The sequence below is a fragment of the Scyliorhinus torazame genome, chromosome 4, assembly GCF_047496885.1.
Source record: "Scyliorhinus torazame isolate Kashiwa2021f chromosome 4, sScyTor2.1, whole genome shotgun sequence".
Taxonomy (NCBI): Eukaryota; Metazoa; Chordata; class Chondrichthyes; order Carcharhiniformes; family Scyliorhinidae; genus Scyliorhinus; species Scyliorhinus torazame.
This window is the reverse complement of record NC_092710.1, coordinates 48,930,685-48,947,543: the sequence shown is the minus strand read 5'-3', so window position 1 is coordinate 48,947,543 and position 16,859 is coordinate 48,930,685. Positions and strand designations below refer to the sequence as shown.

At 47.3% G+C, this 16,859-nt stretch overlaps 7 non-coding genes across 7 annotated transcripts; all 7 read left to right on the top strand.

Moving 5' to 3' along the window:
• The first annotated feature begins 1,548 nt into the window (after positions 1-1,548).
• trnat-ugu (transfer RNA threonine (anticodon UGU)) lies at positions 1,549-1,622 on the top strand. Its single transcript has one exon. It is a non-coding gene; the product is annotated as a tRNA-Thr (tRNA).
• Positions 1,623-2,495: 873 nt separating this feature from the next.
• trnak-uuu (transfer RNA lysine (anticodon UUU)) lies at positions 2,496-2,568 on the top strand. Its single transcript has one exon. It is a non-coding gene; the product is annotated as a tRNA-Lys (tRNA).
• Positions 2,569-10,337: 7,769 nt separating this feature from the next.
• Positions 10,338-10,411, top strand: trnat-ugu (transfer RNA threonine (anticodon UGU)). The gene has a single exon. It is a non-coding gene; the product is annotated as a tRNA-Thr (tRNA).
• A 1,591-nt stretch (positions 10,412-12,002) lies between these two features.
• Positions 12,003-12,076, top strand: trnat-ugu (transfer RNA threonine (anticodon UGU)). The gene has a single exon. It is a non-coding gene; the product is annotated as a tRNA-Thr (tRNA).
• A 1,580-nt stretch (positions 12,077-13,656) lies between these two features.
• Positions 13,657-13,730, top strand: trnat-ugu (transfer RNA threonine (anticodon UGU)). The gene has a single exon. It is a non-coding gene; the product is annotated as a tRNA-Thr (tRNA).
• Positions 13,731-14,794: 1,064 nt separating this feature from the next.
• On the top strand, positions 14,795-14,867 carry trnak-uuu (transfer RNA lysine (anticodon UUU)). Its single transcript has one exon. It is a non-coding gene; the product is annotated as a tRNA-Lys (tRNA).
• Positions 14,868-15,319: 452 nt separating this feature from the next.
• On the top strand, positions 15,320-15,393 carry trnat-ugu (transfer RNA threonine (anticodon UGU)). Its single transcript has one exon. It is a non-coding gene; the product is annotated as a tRNA-Thr (tRNA).
• The last annotated feature ends 1,466 nt before the right edge of the window (positions 15,394-16,859 follow it).

Here is a 16,859-nt window from a genome sequence, read left to right as displayed (position 1 = left end):
TTTATTTACACCCTGAAATTTGCGATTTGCATAATTTGTTACTTTACTAGATGAGCTTACTTGCGTTCACTCTCTGCCACAACAAACACCAGATGACACCCTTTATTCCCTCTCTTAAAATACAATCTGTATCTCTGCAGCTTCCCACTCATATCTCAGCGAACTAAACGTAATCTTCAATGTCTTGAAGTCCCAGTGCATGTCCCTGCGCAACAACAGTTGTCACATCACATGTCATTGGTAAAATGCGAGTCCAAGTTGAAGAATTTGGGAAAGGAAACCAAAGGGAGGCTGCCGGTCTGCTTGTGACGAATGTGATATAAAATAGTTACTTTAGAGATATTAGTTAATGTAATGTAGAAATAAGCCACTTTGATTCTGGCAAGTAGAGACAAAGGATTTTAGACCGCATGGAAAAAAGCAGGAAGAGGTGTGTCTATGAGAGTGATGCTGCATTGATAGGGGCCGGAGGAAGGGATTGGAAGTGAGCCAATCAGAATAGATCAAACAAGTCAGGAGGGACATAGGATGACCTATGGGTGTCGAGTATGTGAAACTTGATGCCATTTGAATGTATCAGTACTGATCTCTTTGTGTGGGACATTCACTTAGCTCCCGGGGCTGCAGAGAGCAACATGTTATCTGTATCACTGTGGGCTAGGTAGCTTGCAAGCTGAATAAAATAACTAATGTTATACCTGCAAATCCATCTCGACTTTTATTGAGGCCAGACTGACGGAAAAAGAAATTTGGGATTCAACATTTGGTGCCGAAAACCTGGATTTCTCAGGGCGATCCTGGTTTCAACTGCAAAATCAGAATTAGACTGATTATGAATAGGAGGATGGGGAACGAGGGCCCTCAATGTAGAACTGGAAAATGACCGCACATTGATTGTTCCCCTCTTCTTATCGTCTGATTAGTCTGGTCACTCGCGGTTGGCACAGAAAGACCGCCTCGACGAAATCACAGGTCAGTCTGGGGATTAGCATTTTAATTGATGGGATTTCATTTGTGAGTTAATTCGGCTGGGGTAGGCTATATTGTTGATGGGACATTTAAAACTATAAATGGTTCAACTTCATTTGTGAGTTAATTCGGTTGGCTCAAGGCGTTTGCTTCCCAATGAACGGTCGGAAATAAAAATAAAGAATGCAGGATGCTTTATGGAAAGTGGAAGAACCGTGACAACGTCGTGTTTGCCAAATTGCAACAGCCGTCCAGAATTTTCAAGAATTTTTGCTAGATTTTCAGTGAATGTATAAACTCTCTCCTGGTCTTGTCCTGCATTATACCATTGTAGTTTTCTGGCCATGTTTAATCACTTCCCAATTCGTAAAATATTTCCTGTTTGTATACTTCTTTCCTGCAGAACTGCTTTTAAATGAATAACTTTCAGAATAACTGCAATTTTTACAGTTTCAAAAGCCCAGTGCTGATGAATATTTTAATTTGCACTCTCAAAGTCAGAAGGAGAAATCAACAATACTGATGTTTAATCAAAACAATTGAAATCTGTTCTACACTTGCAAAGCTTCTTTGCAGATTGGTGCTGTGGCTTAGATGGTTAAAGCGCCTGTCTTGTAAACAGGAGATCCTGAGTTCAAATCTCAGCAGTACCTAAATACATTCAGGTCGAAGTATGTATTCTGTGAAGCATGCTCCTTGTTTAATGGTGAACACAGAAAATGTTGACATCATTTCTGTGGTACTGACCTTCAAAATTGTTTTCGCTTGTTTTATGTCAAACTTGATTCAAACTTCCATATCTCCCATTTTTCACGCAACTTCCATTTTCCCAGTACCAACATTTTGAATGTCTGTCAGCGATGTCTGTGAGCAAAGATTGAATGATTAAATGATTTACTCTGATGAAGTGTGACCCAACTTCGAAACGTTAGCTCGGTTCTCTCTTCACAGATGCTGCCAGACCCACTGAGATTTTCCATCATTTCCTGTTTTAATTCAGATTTCACATCCGCAGTAATTTGCCTTTTTATTGGACGATATATGTTGCTGCATGTTAGCAAGAACGATTTGGGCGGGATAAATTGTTGGGCATTTTCCATGAAGATGTGGCGTTGACAGATCTATTTACACCCTGAAACTTTGCGATTTGCATAATTTGCTACTTTACTCGATGAGCTTACTTGCGTTCACACTCTGCCACAACAAACAACAGATGACACCCTTTATTCCCTCTCTCAAAATATAATCTGTATCTCTGCAGCTTCCCACTGATATCTCAGCGAACTAACCGTAATCTTCAATGTCTTGAAGTCCCAGTGCATGTCCCTGGGTAACAACAGTTGTCACATCACAGGTCATTGGTAAAATGCGAGTCCAAGCTGAAGAATTTGAGAAAGAAAGCCGAAGGGAGGCTGCCGGTCTGCTTGCGAGGGAAATGAGCTGGAGAGGCTGAATGACCAGTGAAGGAAATTCAAGAGATACAATATGAGACTTTGAAGTGACCTATGAAAACATTTGCGCAATGGGCCCTGGTAGCTCAGTCGGTGGAGCATCAGACTTTTAATCTGAGGGTCCAGGGTTCAAGTTCCTGTCAGGGCTTTGATTTTGGCTCAAGGCGTTTGCTTCCCAATGAACGGAAATAAAAATAAAGAATGCAGGATGCTTTATGGAAAGTGGAAGAACCGTGACAACGTCGTGCTTGCCAAATTGCAAGAGCCGTCCAGAATTTTCAAGAATTTTTGCTAGATTTTCAGTGAATGTAAAAACTCTCTCCTGGTCTTATCCAGCATTATACCACTGTAGTTTTCTGGCCATGTTTAATCACTTCCCAATTCACAAAATATTTCCTGTTTGTATACTTCTTTCCTGCAGAACTGCTTTTAAATTAATAACTTTCAGAAATAACTGCAATTTTTACAGTTTCAAAAGCCCAGTGCCGATGAATATTTTAGTCTGCACTCTGTGGCGCACATAGACTCCGTGAGACAAATAGAGTGAAGTCGATGTGGCTTTATTAAGCGTGTCTGTTCCCCAGCAGCCCGATAGTAAACTGGCATGCGGGGGAAGGCACCGGCTTCTTATACTTCGCCTTCAGGGCGGAGTATGAGGTCAACGGCCAACCAGGACCCGGGATCTGTCAGCCAATGACATTAGGGCTTTCAGTCCCACATGACCCCCAATACATACTACCACATTCACCCCTTGTCAAAAATGAACCCGGCGGGGTGATGCTTCGTATGGTGGTAAGGGTTTACAGTACTGGTCCTGGGAGGAGAGAACAGTTACATGGTAGTACAGTACTGGACAGTATCGTCCTGTTACAACTATTTATAGAGGGTATAGGAAAAACAAATGTTCATTGAACAGTCCAGATTTGTTTTACATCGACGCCACGAGTCGGTCGGGCGGTCTGGTCGTCCGTGTCGATCGCCTCGGCCCCGGCGGTGGTGGTGGTGCTTGTACCAGCGTTGTCGCCTCCGGGAGCCGCACGGTTTCAGCTGTCGGTGCAAAGGGGAGGGGGACTGATCCTCCTGGGAAGGGGGCGGTCGCGGGGTGCGGCGGTGGCAGGAAGGGGGGGCGGTTGGGTTGATGGTGCCGGGGGGGTGTGCGTGGTGCCGGCGGGCGCCAGATCCCGCATGGAGACCGTGTCCTGTCGGCCGTCGGGGTACTCCACGTAGGCGTACTGGGGGTTTGCGTGGAGGAGGTGAACCCTTTCGACCAACGGGTCCGCCTTATGTGCCCGTACGTGCTTTCGGAGCAGGATGGGTCCTGGGGCCACCAGCCAGGTCGGCAGCGACGTTCCAGAGGAGGACCTCCTAGGGAAGACAAGGAGACGCTCGTGAGGCGTTTGATTAGTGCTCGTACATAATAACGACCGGATGGAATGGAGAGCGTCCGGGAGGACCTCCTGCCACCGTGAAACTGGGAGATCCCTGGACCGTAGGGCCAGTAGGACGGCCTTCCAGACCGTGCCGTTCTCCCTTTCTACTTGCCCGTTCCCCCGGGGGTTGTAGCTGGTCGTCCTGCTTGAAGCTATACCCTTGCTGAGCAGGAACTGGCGCAGCTCGTCATTCATGAAAGAGGACCCCCTGTCGCTGTGGATGTATGCTGGGTAACCGAACAGTGTGAATATGCTGTTCAGGGCTTTAATGACTGTGGCCGCGGTCATGTCGGAGCAGGGAATGGCAAAAGGGAAGCGGGAGTATTCGTCCACTACATTAAGGAAATACGCGTTGCGGTCGGTGGAGGGGAGGGGCCCTTTGAAATCGAGACTGAGGCGTTCAAAGGGACGGGAAGCCTTAATCAGGTGCGCTCCATCTGGCCTGAAAAAATGCGGTTTGCATTCTGCGCAGATGTGGCAGTCTCTTGTGACTGTACGAACCTCCTCTAAGGAGTATGGGAGATTGCGGGACTTGATGAAGTGGTAAAACCGAGTGACCTCCGGGTGGCAGAGGTCCTCGTGGAGGGCTTGGAGGCGGTCAATTTGTGCGTTGGCACATGTCCCGTGGGATAGGGCATCAGACGGCTCGTTCAGCTTTCCGGGCCGGTACAAGATCTCATAGTTGAAGGTGGAGAGTTCGATCCTCCACCGCAAGATCTTGTCGTTCTTGATCTTGCCCCGCTGTGCATTATCGAACATGAAGGCTACCGACCGTTGGTCAGTGAGGAGAGTGAATCTCCTGCCGGCCAGGTAATGCCTCCAATGTCGCACAGCTTCCACTATGGCTTGGGCTTCCTTTTCCACTGAGGAGTGGCGGATTTCTGAGGCGTGGAGGGTTCGGGAGAAGAAGGCCACGGGTCTGCCCGCTTGGTTAAGGGTAGCCGCTAGAGCTACGTCAGAGGCGTCGCTCTCGACCTGGAAGGGGAGGGACTCGTCGATGGCGCGCATCGTGGCCTTTGCGATGTCCGCTTTGATGCGGCTGAAAGCCTGGCAAGCCTCTGTCGACAGCGGGAAAGTCGTGGTCTGTATTAGGGGGCAGGCCTTGTCTGCGTACTGGGGGACCCACTGGGCGTAGTATGAAAAGAACCCCAGGCAGCGTTTCAGGGCTTTTGGGCAGTGCGGGAGGGGAAATTCCATGAGTGCGCGCATACGTTCGGGGTCGGGGCCTATTATCCCATTGCGCACTATGTAGCCCAGAATGGCTAGCCGATCGGTGCTAAAAACGCACTTGTCCTCGTTGTACGTGAGGTTCAAGGCTTTGGCGGTCTGGAGGAACTTTTGGAGGTTGGCGTCGTGGTCCTGCTGATCGTGGCCGCAGATGGTTACATTGTCGAGGTACGGGAACGTGGCCCGTAACCCATGTTGATCAACCATTCGGTCCATTTCCCGTTGGAAGACCGAGACGCCGTTTGTGACGCCAAAAGGGACCCTTAGGAAGTGGTATAATCGCCCGTCTGCCTCGAAGGCTGTGTACCTGCGGTCACTTGGGCGGATGGGGAGCTGATGGTAGGCGGACTTGAGGTCCACGGTGGAGAAGACTTTATACTGGGCAATCCGATTGACCATGTCGGATATGCGGGGGAGAGGGTACGCGTCTAGTTGTGTGTACCTGTTGATGGTCTGGCTATAGTCAATGACCATCCTTTGTTTCTCCCCTGTCTTCACTACTACCACCTGCGCTCTCCAGGGACTATTGCTGGCCTGGATTATGCCCTCCTTTAGTAGCCGCTGGACTTCGGAGCGAATGAAGGTCCGGTCCTGGGCGCTGTACCGTCTGCTCCTAGTGGCGACGGGTTTGCAATCCGGGGTGAGGTTCGCAAACAAGGACGGGGGTTGCACCTTGAGGGTGGCGAGGCCGCAGATAGTGAGTGGGGGTATGGGGCCGCCGAATTTAAACGTAAGGCTCTGTAGGTTACATTGGAAGTCTAAGCCCAGCAAGGTGGGGACACAGAGTTGGGGAAGGACGTTAAGTTTGTAGTTTTTGAATTCCCTCCCCTGTACCGTTAGGGTAACTATGCAGAATCCCTGGATCTGTACGGAGTGGGATCCTGCAGCTAGGCAAATCTTTTGTGCGCTGGGGAAGGTAGTTAAGGAACAGCGTCTTACCATGTCGGGATGTATAAAACTTTCCGTGCTCCCGGAGTTGACTAGGCATGGCGTCTCGTGGCCGTTAATTAGGACCGTTGTCGTCATCGTCTGGAGAGTCCCGGGCCGAGCCTGATCGAGTGTAACCGAAGCGAGCCGTGGTTGTAGTAGTGGGGTGGGGTCCGTTGTTGCCGTCCAAGATGGCGTCGGGGATGGACAAAATGGCCACCCCCATACCTCGCCCGTAGCTGAGGGGTCACAAGATGGCGTCGGGGTGGACAAAATGGCCACCCCATGCGTCGTACAGGTCGGGGGCGGTCCAAGATGGCGGGGCCCCTCCTCCCCTCGTGGTGGTCGGGACCCAAAATGGCGGCGTCTGCGGGTCGCACATTGAGTGCTGGGGGGGTCTGGGGGGCGCTAGGACCGCGCGGAGTTCCTGAATTGCGAGCGCCCGGGCCGCGGGCGCTAGGACCGCGCGGAGTTCCTTGGCTGCGAGCGCCAGGGCCGCGGGCGCTAGGACCGCGCGGAGCTCCCTCGACGGGGACAGCGGTGGTCGGGGCCAAGGCCGGCGGGTCAGTACTGCGAGCGCTGGGACCGTGAGTAGGTCCCTCGCCGGGGACGGAGATCGGGGTCCAGGTAAGTTGTATTGCCGGCGGGTCAGGCGTGGGGCACGGGACGGGGGTGAGGGCCCAGGTCGGCGGCGCTGGCGGGTCAGGCGTGGGGCGCGGGACGGGGTGAGGGCCCAGGTCGGCGGCGCTGGCGGGTCAGGCGTGGGGCGCGGTACGGGGGTGAGGGCCCAGGTCGGCGGCGCTGGCGGGTCAGGCGTGGGGCGCGGGACGGGGGTGAGGGCCCAGGTCGGCGGCGCTGGCGGGTCAGGCGTGGGGCGCGGGACGGGGGTGAGGGCCCAGGTCGGCGGCGCTGGCGGGTCAGGCGTGGGGCGCGGGACGGGGGTGAGGGCCCAGGTCGGCGGCGCCGGCGGGTCAGTCGTGGGCCGCGAGCGCTGGCACCGCGCGGAGCTCCCTCGCCGGGGACAGCGGTGGTCGGGGCCCAGGCCGGCGGGTCAGGCGTGGGGCGCGGGACGGGGGTGAGGGCCCAGGTCGGCGGCTCCGGCGGGTCAGTTGTGGGGCGCGGGACGGGCGTGAGGGCCCAGGTCGGCGGCGCCGGCGGGTCAGGCGTGGGGCCGCGAGCGCTGGCATCGCGCGGAGCTCCCTCGCCGGGGACAGCGATGGTCGGGGTCAAGGTAGGTGGCGCCGGCGGGTCAGGCGTGGGGCGCGGGACGGGGGTGAGGGTGGCGTTAGGGATGCGAAAAACCCCCTCCTCTCCGTGGAGAGTGTTGGCCGGCACCCAAATCGGGAGCGCCGGCGGCGGGTCGTACATGGGCTGCGGGGAGGGGGGTTGGGGAGCGTAGGCGGCGTGCAGGGCTCCCAGATCTCCCGGGGCCGCGGTGATCGGGACCCAAAATGGCGGCGCCTGCGGGTCGCACATGGCGTGCTGGGGGGGTTGGGAGGCATAGACTGCCTGTAGGGCTCCCTGTTCTCCCGGGACGGCGGCGGCCACGCGGGATCGGCACACCACCGCATACTGGCCCTTTTTCCCGCAGCTTTTGCAGATGGCTGCGCGGGCCGGACAGCGTTGTCGGGGGTGCTTCGCCTGGCCGCAGAAATAACAGCGGGCGCCCCCGGTGCGACTCGGCGTTTGGACTGCGCAAGCCTGTGGGGTGTCCGGGGGGGGGGGGGGTAGGGGGTTTGCCGCACCGGGTACGTACGGGGCACAATGGCCTGCCGCGCGGTCGGGGCCGTAGGCGCGGGTATTACGCGCGGCTACGTCCAGCGAGGCTGCCAGGGCCCGTGCCTCTGAGAGTCCTAGTGACTCTTTTTCTAGAAGTCTTTGGCGGATTTGGGAGGATTGCATACCTGCAACAAAAGCATCGCGCATTAACATGTCCATGTGTTCGTTTGCGTTCACCGACGGGCAGCTGCAGGCTCGTCCCAAAATCAGCAGCACGGCGTAGAACTCGTCCATCGATTCTCCGGGAGCTTGCCGTCTTGTCGCGAGCTGGTAGCGAGCGTAGATTTGGTTAACTGGGCGAACATAGAGACTTCTCAGTGCTGTGAAGGCCGTCTGGAAATCGCGGGTGTCTTCAATGAGGGTGAAAATCTCCGTGCTCACCCTCGAGTGCAGGACCTGCAGTTTTTGTTCGTCTGAGACGCGGCCTGTGGTCGATGTGATGTAGGCCTCAAAGCAAGTCTGCCAGTGTTTGAAGGCTGCTGCCGCATTCACTGCGTGGGGGCAGATCCTCAGGCATTCTGGAATGATCCTGAGCTCCATAGTCCTTTTTAGGCACGCTTAATAAATTGTGGCGCACAAAGACTCCATGAGACGAATAGAGTGAAGTCGATGAGACTTTATTTAGCGTGTCTGTTCCCCAGCAGCCCGATAGTAAACTGGCCTGCGGGGGAAGGCACCGGCTTCTTATACTTCGCCTTCAGGGCGGAGTATGAGGTCAACGGCCAACCAGGACCCGGGATCTGTCAGCCAATGATATTAGGGCTTCCAGTCCCACATGACCCCCAATACATACTACCACACACTCTCAAAGTCAGCAGGAGAAATCAACAATACTGATGTTTAATCAAAACAATTGAAATCTGTTCTACACATGCAAATATGTTTTGCAGCTTGGTGCTGTGGCTCAGATGGTTAAAGCGCCTGTCTTATAAACAGGAGATTCTGAGTTCTAATCTCAACTGTACCTTTACCTGTTCAGATGAAAGCATGTAGCCTGTGAAAAATCCTCCTCATCTAATGGTGATCACAGAAAATGTTGACAACATTTCTGAGGTACTGACCTTCAAGATTGTTTTCCTTTGCTTTATGTCAAACTTCCATATCTCCCATTATTCACGCAACTTCCATTTTCCTCATCTACTCCATTGCATGTAACCTCGCTTCAGCTCTGAATAAGGATCACACGGATTTGAAACATTAACTCTGTGTCTGGCTCCACAGACATCCTCAAATTTTATGAGCTTTAATCCAATCATTTTTAGTTTCTCATGCAGATTCACAACATGTGCAGTATTTTCCTTTGAATGCACGACAGGATTGACCTCAGGAAATCCAGTAGGAACATTTTGAATGTCTGTCAGCGATGTCTGTGAGCAAAGATTGAACGATTAAATGATTTACTCTGATGAAGAGTGACCCAGCCTCGAAGCGTTAGCTCGGTTCTCTCTTCACAGATGCTGCCAGACCCACTGAGATTTTCCATCATTTCCTATTTTAATTCAGATTTCACATCCGCAGTAATTTGCTTTTTTATTGGACGATATATGTTGCTGCATGTCAGCAAGAACGATTCGGGCGGGATAAATTATTGGGCGTTTTCCATGAAGATGAGGCGTTGACAGATCTATTTACACCCTGAAACTTTGCGATTTGCATAATTTGCTACTTTACTAGATGAGCTTACTTGCGTTCACTCTCTGCCACAACAAACAACAGATGACACCCTTTATTCCCTCTCTCAAAATACAATCTGTATCTCTGCAGCTTCCCACTGATATCTCAGCGAACTAAACGTAATCTTCAATGTCTTGAAGTCCCAGTGCATGTCCCTGGGTAACAACAGTTGTCACATCACAGGTCATTGGTAAAATGCGAGTCCAAGTTGAAGAATTTGAGAAAGAAAGCCAAAGGGAGGCTGCCGGTCTGCTTGCGAGGGAAATGAGCTGGAGAGTCTGAATGACCAGTGAAGGAAATTCAAAAGATACAATATGAGACTTTGAAGTGAACTATGAGAATGTTTTTATATTGGGCCCTGGTACCTCAGTCGGAAGAGCGTCAGACTTTTAATCTGAGGGTCCAGGGTTCAAGTCCCTCTCAGGGTTTTGATTTTGGCTCAAGGCGTTTGCTTCCCAATGAACGGTAGGAATTAAAAATAAAGAATACAGGATGCTTTATGGAAAGTGGAAGAACCGTGACAACGTCGTGTTTGCCAAATTGCAACAGCCGTCCAGAATTTTCAAGAATTCTTGCTAGATTTTCAGTGAATGTATAAACTCTCTCCTGGTCTTGTCCTGCATTATACCACTGTAGTTTTCTGGCCATGTTTAATCACTTCCCAATTCGCAAAATATTTCCTGTTTGTATGCTCCTTTCCTGCAGAACTTCTTTTAAATTAATAACTTTCAGAAATAACTGCAATTTTTCAGTTTCAAAAGCCCAGTGCCGATGAATATTTTAGTTTGCACACTCAAAGTCAGCAGGAGATATCAACAATACAAAATTTAATCAAAACAATTGAAATCTGTTCTACACTTGCAAAGTTGACTTGCAGATTGGTGCTGTGGCTTAGATGGTTAAAGCGCCTGTCTTGTAAACAGGAGATCCTGAGTTCAAATCTCAGCAATACCTTTATACATTCAGGTCAAAGCATGTATCCTGTGAAGAATGCTCCTTGTTTAATGGTGAACACTGATAATGTTGACAACATTTCTATGGTACTGACCTTCAAGATTGTTTTCGCTTGTTTTATGTCAAACTTGATTCAAATTTCCATAATCTTCCGTTTTTCATGCAACTTCCATTTTCCTCATCTACTCCATTGCATGTAACCTCGCTTCAGCTCTGAATAAGGATCACACGGATTTGAAACATTAACTTTGTGTCTGGCTCCACAGACATCCTCAAATTTTATGAGCTTTAATCCAATCATTTTTAGTTTCTCATGCAGATTCACAACATGTGCAGTATTTTCCTTTGAATGCACGACAGGATTGACCTCAGGAAATTCAGTAGGAACATTTTGAATGTCTGTCAGCGATGTCTGTGAGCAAAGATTGAATGATTGAATGATTTACTCTGATGAAGAGTGACCCAGCCTCGAAACGTGAGCTCGGTTCTCTCTTCACAGATGCTGCCAGACCCACTGAGATTTTCCATCATTTCCTGTTTTTTTTCAGATTTCACATCCGCAGTAATTTGCCTTTTTATTGGACGATATATGTTGCTGCATGTCAGCAAGAACGATTTGGGCGGGATAAAGGATGGGGCGTTTTCCATGAAGATGTGGCATTTGCAGATCTATTTACACCCTGAAAATTTGCGATTTGCATAATTTGTTACTTTACTAGATGAGCTTACTTGCGTTCACTCTCTGCCATAACAAACAACAGATGACACCCTTTATTCCCTCTCTTAAAATACAATCTGTATCTCTGCAGCTTCCCACTGATATCTCAGCGAACTAAACGTAATCTTCAATGTCTTGAAGTCCCAGTGCATGTCCCTGGGTAACAACAGTTGTCACATCACAGGTCATTGGTTAAAATGCGAGTCCAAGTTGAAGAATTTGAGAAAGAAAGCCGAAGGGAGGCTTCCGGTCTGCTTGCGAGGGAAATGAGCTGGAGAGGCTGAATGACCAGTGAAGGAAATTCAAATGATACAATATGAGACTTTGAAGTGAGCTATGAGAACATTTTTATAATGGGCCCTGGTAGCTCAGTCGGTCGAGCATCAGACTTTTAATCTGAGGGTCCAGGGTTAAAGTCCCTGTCAGGGATTTGATTTTGGCTCAAGGCGTTTGCTTCCCAATGAACGGTAGGAAATAAAAATAAAGAATTTAATGGAAAGTGGAAGAACCGTGACAATGTCGTGTTTGCCAAATTGCAACAGCCGTCCAGAATTTTCAAGAATTTTTGCTAGATTTTCAGTGAATGTATAAACTCTCTCCTGGTCTTGTCCTGCATTGTACCACTGTAGTTTTCTGGTCATGTTTAATCACTTCCCAATTCGCAAAATACTTCCTGTTTGTACACTTCTTTCCTGCAGAACTGCTTTTAAATTAATAACTTTCAGAATAACTGCAATTTTTCAGTTTCAAAAGCCCAGTGCCGATGAATATTTTAATTTGCACTCTCAAAGTCAGCAGGAGAAATCAACAATACTGATGTTTAATCAAAACAATTGAAATCTGTTCTACACTTGCAAAGCTGTTGTGCAGATTGGTGCTGTGGCTTAGATGGTTAAAGCGCCTGTCTTGTAAACAGGAGATCCTGAGTTCAAATCTCAGCAGCACCTATATATGTTCAGGTCAAAGCATGTAGACTGTGAAGCATGTTTAATGGTGAACACAGAAAATGTTGACAACATTTCTGTGGTACTGACCTTCAAGATTGCTTTCCCTTGATTTATGTCAAACTTCCATCTCTCCCATTTTTCACGCAACTTCCATTTTCCTCATCTACTCCATTGCATGTAACCTCGCTTCAGCTCTGAATAAGGATCACACGGATTTGAAACATTAACTTTGTCTTTGGCTCCACAGACATCCTCAAATTTTATGAGCTTTAATCCAATCATTTTTAGTTTCTCATGCAGATTCACAACATGTGCAGTATTTTCCTTTGAATGCACGACAGGATTGACCTCAGGAAATCCAGTAGGAACATTTTGAATGTCTGTCAGCGATGTCTGTGAGCAAAGATTGAATGATTAAATGATTTACTCTGATGAAGAGTGACCCAGCCTCGAAACGTGAGCTCGGTTCTCTCTTCACAGATGCTGCCAGACCCACTGAGATTTTCCATCATTTCCTGTTTTTTTTCAGATTTCACATCCGCAGTAATTTGCCTTTTTATTGGACGATATATGTTGCTGCATGTCAGCAAGAACGATTTGGGCGGTATAAAGAATGGGGCGTTTTCCATGAAGATGTGGCTTTGACAGATCTATTTACACCCTGAAACTTTGCGATTTGCATAATTTGTTACTTTTCTAGATGAGCTTACTTGCGTTCACTCGCTGCCACAACAAACATCAGATGACACGCTTTATTCCCTCTCTGAAAATACAATCTGTATCTCTGTAGCTTCCCACTGATATCTCAGCGAACTAAACGTAATCTTCAATGTCTTGAAGTCCCAGTGCATGTCCCTGGGTAACAACAGTTGTCACATCACAGGTCATTGGTAAAATGCGAGTCCAAGTTGAAGAATTTGAGAAAGAAAGCCGAAGGGAGGCTGCCGGTCTGCTTGCGAGGGAAATGAGCTGGAGAGGCTGAATTACCAGTGAAGGAAATTCAAAAGATACAATATGAGACTTTGAAGTGAGCTATGAGAACATTTTTGTGATGGGCCCTGATAGCTCAGTCGAGAGAACATCAGGCTTTTAATCTGAGTGTCAAGGGTTCAAGTCCCTGCCAACGTTTGATTTTAGCTCAAGGCGTTTGCTTCCCAATGAACGGTCGGAAATAAAAATAAAGAATGCAGGATGCTTTATGGAAAGTGGAAGAACCGTGACAACGTCGTGTTTGCCAAATTGCAACAGCCGTCCAGAATTTTCAAGAATTTTTGCTAGATTTTCAGTGAATGTATAAACTCTCTCCTGGTCTTGTCCTGCATTATACCACTGTAGTTTTCTGGTCATGTTTAATCACTTCCCAATTCGCAAAATATTTCCTGTTTGTATACTTCTTTCCTGCAGAACTGCTTTTAAATTAACAACTTTCAGAATCACTGCAATTTTTACAGTTTCAAAAGCCCAGTGCCGATGAATATTTTAATTTGCACTCTCAAAGTCAGCAGGAGAAATCAACAATACTGATGTTTAATCAAAAGAATTGAAATCTGTTCTACACTTGCAAAGCTGTCTTGCAGATTGGTGCTGTGGCTTAGATGGTTAAAGCGCCTGTTTTGTAAACAGGAGATCCTGAGTTCAAATCTCAGCAGTACCTTTATAAATTCAGGTCAAAGCATGTAGCCTGTGAAGCATGTTTAATGGTGAACACAGATAATGTTGGCAACATTTCTGTGGTACTGACCTTCAAGATTGTTTTCGCTTGTTTTATGTCAAACTTGATTCAAATTTCCATAATCTCCCGTTTTTCATGCAACTTCCATTTTCCTCATCTACTCCATTGCATGTAACCTCGCTTCAGCTCTGAATAAGGATCACACGGATTTGAAACATTAACTTTGTGTCTGGCTCCACAGACATCCTCAAATTTAATGAGCTTTAATCCAATCATTTTTAGTTTCTCATGCAGATTCACAACATGTGCAGTATTTTCCTTTGAATGCACGACAGGATTGACCTCAGGAAATTCAGTCGGAACATTTTGAATGTCTGTCAGCGATGTCTGTGAGCAAAGATTGAATGATTGAATGATTTACTCTGATGAAGAGTGACCCAGCCTCGAAACGTGAGCTCGGTTCTCTCTTCACAGATGCTGCCAGACCCACTGAGATTTTCCATCATTTCCTGTTTTTTTTCAGATTTCACATCCGCAGTAATTTGCCTTTTTATTGGACGATATATGTTGCTGCATGTCAGCAAGAACGATTTGGGCGGGATAAAGGATAGGGCGTTTTCCATGAAGATGTGGCATTTGCAGATCTATTTACAGAAAATTTGCGATTTGCATAATTTGTTACTTTACTAGATGAGCTTACTTGCGTTCACTCTCTGCCATAACAAACAACAGATGACACCCTTTATTCCCTCTATCAAAATACAATCTGTATCTCTGCAGCTTCCCACTGATATCTCAGCGAACTAAACGTAATCTTCAATGTCTTGAAGTCCCAGTGCATGTCCCTGGGTAACAACAGTTGTCACATCACAGGTCATTGGTTAAAATGCAAGTCCAAGTTGAAGAATTTGAGAAAGAAAGCCGAAGGGAGGCTGCCGGTCTGCTTGCGAGGGAAATGAGCTGGAGAGGCTGAATGACCAGTGATGGAAATTCAAAAGATACAATATGAGACTTTGAAGTGAGCTATGAGAAAACTTTTATAATGGGCCCTGGTAGCTCAGTCGGTCGAGCATCAGACTTTTAATTTGAGGGTTCAGGGTTCAAGTCCCTGTCAGGGTTTTGATTTTGGCTCAAGGCGTTTGCTTCCCAATGAACGGTAGGAAATAAAAATAAAGAATGCAGGATGCTTTATGGAAAGTGGAAGAACCGTGACAACGTCGTGTTTGCCAAATTGCAACAGCCGTCCAGAATTTTCAAGAATTTTTGCTAGATTTTCAGTGAATGTATAAACTCTCTCCTGGTCTTGTCCTGCATTATACCACTGTAGTTTTCTGGTCATGTTTAATCACTTCCCAATTCGCAAAATATTTCCTGTTTGTATACTTCTTTCCTGCAGAACTGCTTTTAAATTAATAACTTTCAGAATAACTGCAATTTTTCAGTTTCAAAAGCCCAGTGCCGATGAATATTTTAATTTGCACTCTCAAAGTCAGCAGGAGAAATCAACAATACTGATGTTTAATCAAAACAACTGAAATCTGTTCTACACTTGCAAAGCTGTTGTGCAGATTGGTGCTGTGGCTTAGATGGTTAAAGTGCCTGTCTTGTAAACAGGAGATCCTGAGTTCAAATCTCAGCAGTACCTATATACATTCAGGTCAAAGCATGTAGCCTGTGAAGAATGTTTAATGGTGAACACAGATAATGTTGACAACATTTCTGTGGTACTGACCTTCACGATTGTTTTCGCTTGTTTTATGTCAAACTTGATTCAAACTTCCATATCTCCCATTTTTCACGCAACTTCCATTTTCCTCATCTACTCCATTGCATCTAACCTCGCTTCAGCTCTGAATAAGGATCACACGGATTTGAAACATTAACTTTGTCTTTGGCTCCACAGACATCCTCAAATTTTATGAGCTTTAATCCAATCATTTTTAGTTTCTCACGCAGATTCACAACATGTGCAGTATTTTCCTTTGAATGCACGACAGGATTGACCTCAGGAAATTCAGTAGGAACATTTTGAATGTCTGTCAGCGATGTCTGTGAGCAAAGATTGAATGATTGAATGATTTACTCTGATGAAGAGTGACCCAGCCTCGAAACATGAGCTCGGTTCTCTCTGCACAGATGCTGCCAGACCCACTGAGATTTTCCATCATTTCCTGTTTTTTTTCAGATTCCACATCCGCAGTAATTTGCCTTTTTATTGGACGATATATGTTGCTGCATGTCAGCAAGAACGATTTGGGCGGTATAAAGGATGGGGCGTTTTCCATGAAGATGTGGCGTTGACAGATCTATTTACACCCTGAAACTTTGCGATTTGCATAATTTGTTAATATTCTAGATGAGCTTACTTGCGGTCACTCGCTGCCACAACAAACAACAGATGACACGCTTTATTCCCTCTCTGAAAATACAATCTGTATCTCTGTAGCTTCCCACTGATATCTCAGAGAACTAAACGTAATCTTCAATGTCTTGAAGTCCCAGTGCATGTCCCTGGGTAACAACAGTTGTCACATCACAGGTCATTGGTAAAATGCGAGTCCAAGTTGAAGAATTTGAGAAAGAAAGCCGAAGGGAGGCTGCCGGTCTGCTTGCGAGGGAAATGAGCTGGAGAGGCTGAATGACCGGTGAAGGAAATTCAAATGATACAATATGAGACTTTGAAGTGAGCTATGAGAACCTTTTTGTGATGGGCCCTGATAGCTCAGTCGAGAGAACATCAGGCTTTTAATCTGAGTGTCAAGGGTTCAAGTCCCTGTCAACGTTTGATTTTAGCTCAAGGCGTTTGCTTCCCAATGAACGGTCGGAAATAAAAATAAAGAATGCAGGATGCTTTATGGAAAGTGGAAGAACCGTGACAACGTCGTGTTTGCCAAATTGCAACAGCCGTCCAGAATTTTCAAGAATTTTTGCTAGATTTTCAGTGAATGTATAAACTCTCTCCTGGTCTTGTCCTGCATTATACCACTGTAGTTTTCTGGCCATGTTTAATCACTTCCCAATTCGCAAAATATTTCCTGTTTGTATACTTCTTTCCTGCAGAACTGCTTTTAAATTAACAACTTTCAGAATCACTGCAATTTTTACAGTTTC